Genomic DNA, 10,280 nt, shown 5'->3' with positions numbered 1-10,280 from the left:
TCTGTACATAGTGAATTCTTTTTTTGCCATGTCGCATAATGATAGAAGTTGGCCGAACGTATAGTGCCTGTGGACTGACTTAGGGCACATGTACGAACCAAGATCCTGTTCTAATGATGAATAAGAGGTCAAATTGTAATCAAAACAAAAACAAAATAACATTTCCAGACATAAAGCGTAGTTTGAAAGTAAACTTTTATTATACTGATCCTCAGTACTGATCAGTTTGCAAATTTAAACTGATCAGTGCAAAATTTAAAATGAATTTATTGTAAAGTTTTTGTCCATTTTAAGTTACAACGTGTTTTCAAGTAGCTGGGCATAGATATCATACCACTTTGTAACTAGATCTGTGTAAATATAAACAAATAAACAGGTAAAAAAGATCAATCATTTTCAACAATCAGCTGATGTTTGAACTTAATACTAGGGTCATATTTTTATCCAATCATAACCCATGTTACAACAACTTATCCTAAAAATAGAAAATCCTATTTACTGGTTGGAGTAATTCAATGAAAATGTTATGGTTTTTGGTGTGTAATCTTTAGAAATATTGTGTTTAAATTCATTAATTTTTATTCATGTCTGTTCAGATTTTTACTTATGTTTGTGAAAAATCGTGAGGATTATGACTCAGTTCTTTTGTATCGATTTGTGAAATACACAACCTAAAATAAACTGAATATTTTTTGTATTTTATAGCAACTGCCTGAAGATATGTTTCAATGACAAGGAAATAATTAAGGGCCAATAATTAAACCTGTACAAAGGGTAAGTAAAGCTAGCTGATTACTATGTACTTTTAGTTTTGTCATCAACACAATGTCAACATAAATATTTGAAGGACAGTAGGTGTACAGTCCTGACAGTGATAGACAGAAGAAGCCGTTGCAGTACCTTGATAAGATTGTGCACACCAGGACCATGTTGTTAAATTAATTTAATTTGAATCTTCTATAAGTGTCAGATTGTGAAACAAAGAGTCCAGACCTAGGTTAGATTTATGTGTGACATTTTTACACAAGAACATATTTACAAATGTATGTCAACATTAATTGTTATTTTTTTCCCTTAGTAATTATTATAACAATTAATGGTACCATGTAGCTACATGTATTTGGGTTATTTTTGTGGTTCCTCATCAATGTATATATGAATCTCATATGAATATCCCACATCTCCTTGTATTGACACTCAACATGATATCTGAGACTACTATAACATATTAGTCTCAGATGATATATATATATAAATACACCTTTTAGATTCTGTGCATAAAAAAGTTTACATGTACCCATACTGGTGGCAATCGTGAAATTTTCATATTAAAGTGGGGTATTGGGGGATTGGGTGGGTGTGCAAACTGACTGCCATAAGAGTAGGCCTTCGCCAGAGGTGATCAGAGGTTCCCTAAATACACCAACCAAACTGTTCGCTGTCTACATACATGCAAGTACATATATATGTACGTTGTATATATATATAATGTAAGCAGGACTTGTACTATCAGTTTGATACAATTTTTTTGAATCAAATTAGCCATACATTGTTTGATAGCCTTTAGTCAAATGGAAAAATAGGTTAGATATATTTTTGAACCAAATATCCCACCTTTAAACAAAATAGAACTCAATTGAAAAGTACAGCAGGATTTTTAAATAAATTGCATTTATTTATTGTGTATGAAATTTCAATGCATTTTTTGAAATCATAGAAAGGATGCAACATTTTTTCTGATAGATACAAGTAAATGGTATGTTCCATTAACATTAACATTAAACATGTATCTTCTTTTTTATTTTTATATACCGGTAGATAAGACGGTTGGTTTTCCAGTTTCAATGATTTTACACTAGTATTTTTTGTGGCCCTTTATAGCTTGCTGTTTGGTGTGAGCCAAGGCTCCATGTTAAAGGCCGTATCTCGACCTCAAATATTTCACTTTTATAAATTGTTTCTTGGATGGAGAGTGGTCTCATTGGCACTCATACCACATCTTCCTTTATCTATATACATCGTATGTTACATCGTATGTTACATAAATTTAGAATTTTCCCCTACATTGCACATTGAAGGCAAACGAACTTGAGTCTTATAAAACTATTAATCATTAGATATGATTTAGTAGTGTTTTATCTATATATCATTTCAAGGTCAATGTACTTTTAAGTTTAAGATGTTAAAATGTGTTTTATGTTAAAATATTCTGACCTGATTTTAAGACGCAGATTCAGTGAATCATGGATAGAGATATTGCATCATATTGTATAATGAAAGAAATTTAAATAGCCATGTGCAATTATGTGGTTGATATTTTATGGTGTGTTAAATATGACTGCGGTTATAAGTTATGAGGATCAAGTTATGAATATGTCTATTGAAGTTCATTCATTTGTTATTTATAATTAATGATTTATTTTGTACATGCTCTATTATCAATGATCTGAGATGACAATCTTAAGATATGTTGTATTGGTTATAATTAGTAACACAAAATTTCCAGAAGAAAATTGGGTATTTTGGGGGTAGGCATGAGGTTATTTGGTTCATTTTCTGAAGAATTGACAAGACTTGAATGAATTATGTTTGTCATTAATTACTCTTAATATAAACATTTTATAGCCATTTTTTATTCTTCACTTTTTATCTGGATTTTTCGTCATATACATTTTATAGCCATTTTTTAATATAGTGTTGTATACATTGTACTTACTATTCATGTATGTCTTTTCCACTTTTGGTCATTGTTGAAGGCTGTACAGTACAGACTGACCAATAGTTGCTTATTTAGTATCTGGTGGACAGTGTTCTGTGAATTTTTTCTCCGTGACTTTTTGTCTGTGGCTTTTTTTCCTCTGTCTTTTTGTCAGTGACTTTTTTACCATGCCTCAACTTTGTCCTGTGTGACTTTCTGTCCTAATTTCGGCTTATATACATTGCCCTATTTCCCATGGTCAAGGATTTGTATAATGAATTCTTGCCATATGTCGCATATTATTGATAGAAGTTGAATGAACGTATAGTGTATGTGGACTTACTTAGGGCACTTTTTCGGACCAAGATCTTATTAGCCATCATACAACATCTTTTAATTTGTACGTTTGTTATGGTGCAATGGATACGTACATGTACTTAGTACCTTGATGTGCAGACAGATTTACAAGTACAAACAATGTATAATATTTAGGTGAACTATGAAACTTGTTACAACTGAGAGGACAAACATGTTTGAGGGTCTAAATGGTGTTTACAGAATAAAAGACAACTGAAATAATAAATAAATCATAAAATGGGCCAAAAGATAATTAAGAAAAAAGAAATTAACCAGAATACAAATATACAAACGCAGAATAATGATTAAAAAAGATTTAAGGAAAATATTCATTAGAGTAAATGGACAAAACAAATTAAAAATACAGAAAGATGGTAAAAAATTAAAGACTATAGAAATACCCTCCACCTCCCCCTATTTTCTCTATACTTTATATTTTGCCATTTATTTCTGCAGTTTTGCTCATTATTCCAGTGGCGGATCCAGGGGGAGGGTTCTGGGGGTTGGACCCCCCTTTTTTTTTGGATGATCAATGCATTTTAATGGGTACATATAGTTGGAAACCCCCCCTTTTGTTCTGGGTTGGGACCCCCCCGATCCCTTTTAAAATTGCTGGATCCGCCCCATCATTCTCTATTCTGACTCAGCATGCTCAGTAGACCATGATCCAGACCATTGTGTATTTTTGCAGGATTCCAACTTTTCTTATATTAAAAGCATGATTACTCCAAAATATTCAGATGGATTTGCTTACATCTATTTCATGTGGAATATTATTACTGAGTGTTTCATTACACTGTATTCAAATTTTCTATCTGTTAATTTACATTGCATCAGGTTTTTATATATGAGGTATATACAATGTCACCATACATGTACAAGGAAATTGCATGTTTCCCTTCAAAATACAAGTTTATTGGATCAGTAGGTGATTTAAATACCTAAAAGGTATGGAATCCCAAGTATATCCGTAAATATTTACAAACAACTGACATTTTTATTATGAAGATTGTTAAAATACTTTATATATTATTATTTTAAATGTTTTAATTTCTAAGCTGGTATTTGGCAAAGTTTACAATGACACTACCTACAATGACCTGTACTTCAATTATAGTATAAGATTTTAAGTAATGACTGGTTTTCTGTTACCAGTAACTGGTTTCCTGTTACTCTTTGTTTAATAATATAAAGACAGGTGTTAATTTGAAGTGGGCTTATACTGTCCTGACTAGACATTTATGGCAGAAAGACTTATAATAGACAATGAAATCATCCATTAGTTATTTAATGAAAAATCCATCCCAGACAGTCACATTAAATATAAATGGTTAAGTGGCAAATCCAGAAATTTTTATAAGTGGGGGCCCTCTGACTGCCTAATAGTGGGCCACTCCAGTCACGCTTCAGTGATTCCCTATATATATAAGCATCTAATTTTTTCCCAAAAATGGGGGGGGGGAGGGGGGGGCTGGTCCCTGCCCCCTAAATCTGCCTCTGTGGATGATTGACCATAAAGAGATATAGAAGTGTTGTTATCATGAAAATACTTCCCTTACACAAAATTTTCGTTGTTTAAAAATTTCTTTACTTTATTACATCAATGCATGATTGAAATTCAAAACCCTTAGACGATCATCATGATGGCAAATCTTTGAAATACTCTCTTGCTATTTCGTAACGGCCAGTTTTTAATGGTGGAGGAAGACCGAGTGCCTGGAGAAAACCACCAAATTTCTCTAGGAAAACTTACAATCCTTTAGTCAATAAAGATTGGAGTCGAGTGCACCTGAACAAGCAGGGTTCCAACTCACAACCTCATTGTTGACTGGCTACAGTAGTAACTACTTAGACCACTCATCCACTTAGGGCCTTTCATGTTATTTACAAGTGAAGAGGAGGAATAAAGGGGGGATGTAGCCCCCGAACCGTTTATGGAGCTATATAAATGGTTAATGGTTTATGCATAGATGTTAAACAAATCTCAGCCATATATATATAACATTGCTCTGATGCATGGGTTCGCCTTTTATCGAAATCCTGGAGCCAAAACTGGACAGAACTGTTCCAAACTCCTTTTAATTTACAGCTTGATGTATTGTATAGGCCCTGTACCATGTATTGTATAGGCCCTGTACCATGTATTGTATAGGCCCTGTACTATGTATTGTATAGGCCCTGTACCATCAGTGTCATATGATTCTAGTTAAGACCCAGGTACATGTAATGTATGTAGTACAATGTATTTCAGATGGGTTGTTGGTTTACTTGGCTGCTTTAAAGAGTGTATGATTTAGTCCTCACAGCATCTTTTAATTTATTCATGAAATGCACATTTATGAATAAATTAAAAGATGCTGTGCGGAATAAATCATACACTAATATTTAAAATTGTCTATTGTCTACTGTATATACTACTAGACAAAATACTTTACTAATACTTAATATTAGATAGTTTTTAAAATTCATTTACAAATCGAAATGACGTCTTTTATTGATCAGCCAACTTTCAGAATGAGTTTACTTTGAGTCGATCTTTAATGAATTTTTGGTAAAATGATTGCAGCAATTAGAATTTAGCTTAGTTGCAGGAGCTTTAGAGGAAACTTTGACAAAGGACAAGTTCTGACTGACGTCTAGAAAATAATTGATTTATTTGAAGTTTATTGAAGTGCTGAGTTTTGTCTCTCTGAACAATATCTGCATCATGTATTGATTCCTGATTGGGGAAATTCTAAATGAATCTTTCAGACATGATCATGATGATGAATCTGGTGAATGCATAGTTAAATATGTTTTTCTGCAATGCATTAGAAAACAGATTCTGAGATATATTGAAGAAATAATTGTCCTGTTCAATGTTGTAAACATGCATTTATGAATGTCATTTCAAGGACAGATCTGAGTCAGAAATCTAATGTAAGCGTAAATTATAATTGATAATCAATTTCATTTTCAATTGAACGTATGACTTTACAAAAATTCAACTGAAAGTTTTAAATATTGGCAATTGTAAGTGACAGAACAGAAAACAGAAACATTTTCAAATCTATCACTCGTCAACTTCACATTTGTTTAGGATGCCTATCTTAAGCAGGGTTTCTTAATGAGAAATAGCTCATAGCAGGGGCCGATCCAGCCATTTTAAAAAGGGGTGTCCCAACCAAGGACAAAGGGGGGTTCCAACTATATGTCCCAATTCAAATGCATTGATCGGCCAACCCTTGAACCCTCTCCCTGGATCCCCCACTGCATAGTACAAGTCATCTTGTTCTGACAGTACATGTACTGTAATTGTTTTTGATTGCTTTCTCATTGACATAAACAGAATCTAAAATTTATTCATAGTTTTATTTCCCACATTTTGATGCATAAATTTTGTCAACATTGTAATGTTGATGTTTATAAAAATCAATTGACCAACGTCTGTACATGTATCCAAGCTGGTGTACTTGTAACAGTTGTATCTATTGACGTAGGTACCAGGTCAAGTTGACTGTTACAATGATGCAATACATGTATACTTATTGAGAACAATACTTGTGAGGCTCTCCATAGGGTTACAATGATGCAATACATGTATACTTATTGAAGACAATACTTGTGAGGCTCTGCATAGGGTTACAATGATGTACTACATGTATACTTATTGAGAACATTATGTGTGAGGCTCTCCATGGGGTTACAATGATGCAATACATGTATACTTATTGAAGACAATACTTGTGAGGCTCTCCATAGGGTTACAATGATGCAATACATGTATACTTATTGAAGACAATACTTGTGAGGCTCTCCATAGGGTTACAATGATGCAATACATGTATACTTATTGAAGACAATACTTGTGAGGCTCTCCAGTCTCCATAGGGTTACAATGATGCAATACATGTATACTTATTGAGAACAATACTTATGAGGCTCTGCATAGGGTTTCAATGATGCAATACATGTATACTTATTGAAGACAATACTTGTGAGGCTCACCACAGGGTTTCAATGATGCAATACATGTATACTTATTGAGAACAATACTTGTGAGGCTCTCCATAGGGTTTCAATAATGCAATACATGTATACTTATTGAAGACAATACTTGTGAGGCTCTCCAAAGGGTTACAATGATGCAATACATGTATTCTTATTGAAGACAATACTTGTGAGGCCTGCATAGGGTTAATGTTTATCTATTAAGCAGTGATTCTTTGGTGTTTGACACAACTTACCACTATTAACTATTTCATTGCAGACAGTTTTTATTAGTGACAAAGTGCTTGTAGAGAACAAGAGACCATGGGCTTGAATAAAATAATGACTAATTTTGGAGTTACTATCACCTGCCAAGCATATTCAGTGGTTGTAGTTTGTTGCTGTGTTACATATTTGTTTTAGTTCATTTTTTTGTACATGTACATTAATTATAAGTCCGTTAGATTTCTCTTTCAATTGTATTAAATTTGTGATTTGGGGGCCTTCTATAGCTGACTTAAGTATGCAGTATGGGCTTTGCTCATTGTTGAAGGCCATATGGTGATTGCTATCAATTTCTGGGTCACTTGGTCTCTTGGGAGAGTTGTTTCATTGGCAATCATACCACATCTTTTTTATACATTAAGCTTTTACAAATTATTTGTAAATTGTGTTCTGTGTTATAGACATACAGACTCCTTGCTCAAGTAAAGTGAGTGATATGCATATCTGGTTGGCTTCTAAAACCTATAAAAAATCAACAAATTTACATGCCAGTTTCACTTAAATTGAGAAGGAAATATGTTTTTCATTACAAATTTTCATATTAATTTACACATTACTTTTTAAGTTTTCATTTCAATACTAATTTGTTTTAATTGATATTTTAAAATATATTTTTGATTGTATGAAAGAAATTATATCTGAAAAAAATAATTTGGGTTCACAATTTAGGTGTACAATGATCCATATTTTACAGTTGAGTAACTTAGTGACTTAGTCATAAATTATATATATATATTGCTGAATTTTAGTTTTACACTTTCAATTTATATGAATAAAATTAGTGACCCTTTCAAGATCATATCTGTTGATAAAGTTTGTGGCCCATTTATATTGAAAGGTTTAGGAGTTTATCTTTATGAATAAATAAATACATTCCAAGGAAAATGAAATGGAAAATGTTCTTTTGTTGAAATTTAATGTCCATTCTTGTAATATCCTTGAATTTGACGTTTGAACTGTCTGCGAAGGTTAAACTATATGACAAGGTAAATCTGCATTGAAATTCTATTCATTCCGGGAATCCGTTTATACTTGCTTCACTTGTTGTTTCTTTGAAGTCTCGTGCAAGAAAGTTGTTGACTGAATAGTTTATTTTATTTTATATTGTTTGGAATGAATAACCTACATTTTATGATCTGCCATCGTAAAGATTAACCGATATATGTAATGTGTAGTATTGATGAATAACCATTGTTGATATCAGTACTTCAGTACACCTACACTGCATTGGATCAATATTATTATACATTTGTAAAAAATAGAAAATATTTATGTAGATGATCTGTGTTTGTTTGTTATATATATATTGATTGCGCGATCTGTACATTTTTAGCTCACCTGGCCCGAAGGGCCAAGTGAGCTTTTCTCATCACTTGGCGTCCGTCGTCGTCCGGCGTCCCTCGTCCGTTGTCCATCGTCGTTAACTTTTACAAAAATCTTCTCCTCTGAAACAACTGGGCCAAATTTAACCAAACTTGGCCACAATCATCATTGGGGTATCTAGTCTAAAAAATGTGTTCGGTTACCCGGCCAACCAACCAAGATGGCCTCCATGGCTAAAAATAGAACATAGGGGTCAAATGCAGTTTTTGGCTTATAACTCTGAAACCGAAGCATTTAGAGCAAATCTGACATGGGGTTAAATTGTTTATTAAGTCAAGATCTATCTGCCCTGAAATTTTCAGACGAATTGGACAACCGGTTGTTGGGTTGCTGCCCCTGAATTGGCAATTTTAAGGAAATTTTGCCGTTATATGGTTATTATCTTGAATATTATTATAGATAGAGATAAACTGTAAACAGCAATAATGTTCAGCAAAGTAAGATCTACAAATAAGTCAACATGACTGAAATGGTCAGTTGACCCATATAGGAGTTATTGCCCTTTATAGTACATTTTTAACCATTTTTCGTAAATCTTGATCTTTTACAAAAATCTTCTCCTCTGAAACTACTAGGCCAAATTTATCCAAACTTGGCCACAATTATCTTTGGGGTATCTAGTTTAAAAAATGTGTCCGGTGAACCGGCCAACCAACCAAGATGGCCGCCACGGCTAAAAATAGAACATAGGGGAAAAATGCAGTTTTTGGCTTATAACTTAAAAACCAAAGCATTTAGAGCAAATCTGACAATTGGTAAAATTGTTTATCAGGTCAAGATCTATTTACCCTGAAATTTTCAGATGAATCTGACAACCTGTTGTTGGGTTGCTGCCCCTGAATTGGTAATTTTAAGGAAATTTTACTGTTTTTGGTTATTATCTTGAAAATTCTTATAGATAGAAATAAACTGTAAACAGCAATAATGTTCAGCAAAGTAAGATTTACAAATAAGTCAACATGACCGAAATGGTCAGTTGACCCATATAGGAGTTATTGCCCTTTATAGTCAATTTTTAACCATTTTTCGTAAATCTACTAAGTAATCTTTTACAAAAATCTTCTCCTCTGAAACTGATGGGCCAAATTAATCCAAATTTATCCACAATCATCTTTGGGGTATTTAGTTTAAAAAATGTGTCCGATGACCCGGCCATCCAACCAAGATGGCCGCAATGGCTAAAAATAGAACACAGGGGTAAAATGCAGTTTTGGGCTTACAACTCAAAAACCAAAGCGTTTAGAGCAAATCTGACAAGGGGTTAAATTGTTTATCAGGTCAAGATCTATCTGCCCCGAAATTTTCAGATGAATCGGACAACCCGTTGTTGGGTTGCTGCCCCTGAATTGGTAATTTTAAGGAAATTTTGCTGTTTTTGGTTATTGTCTTGAATATTATTATAGATAGAGATAAACTGTAAACAGCAATAATGTTCAGCAAAGTAAGATTAACAAATAAGTCAACATGACCGAAATGGTCAATTGACCCTCTAAGGAGTTATTGTCCTTTATAGTCAATTTTCAACAATTTTTATAAAATTTGTAAATTTTTACTAAAATTTTCCACTGAAACTACTGGGCCAAGTTCA

General features: G+C 33.1%; 1 protein-coding gene across 6 annotated transcripts in view; it reads left to right on the top strand.

Annotated features, from left to right (window-relative positions):
• The first annotated feature begins 428 nt into the window (after window positions 1-428).
• LOC139501893 (tripartite motif-containing protein 2-like) overlaps window positions 429-10,280 on the top strand; it is a 59,166-nt gene continuing 49,314 nt past the window's right edge. For 2 of the 6 annotated variants that reach the window (XR_011658691.1, XM_071291174.1), the window contains exons 1-2: window positions 478-536; window positions 706-774. The gene's annotated coding sequence lies outside the window, so the exon portion shown is untranslated. Of the gene's footprint in view, window positions 537-705; window positions 775-10,280 lie in introns of all 6 variants that reach the window. The other 4 variants (XR_011658692.1, XR_011658693.1, XR_011658694.1 and 1 more) reach the window with 4 other exon arrangements.

Source organism: Mytilus edulis, chromosome 13, assembly GCF_963676685.1.
Source record: "Mytilus edulis chromosome 13, xbMytEdul2.2, whole genome shotgun sequence".
Lineage (NCBI taxonomy): Eukaryota > Metazoa > Mollusca > Bivalvia > Mytilida > Mytilidae > Mytilus > Mytilus edulis.
The sequence above is the reverse complement of the archived record's forward strand: the minus strand, read 5'-3'. Positions and strand labels throughout refer to the sequence as shown.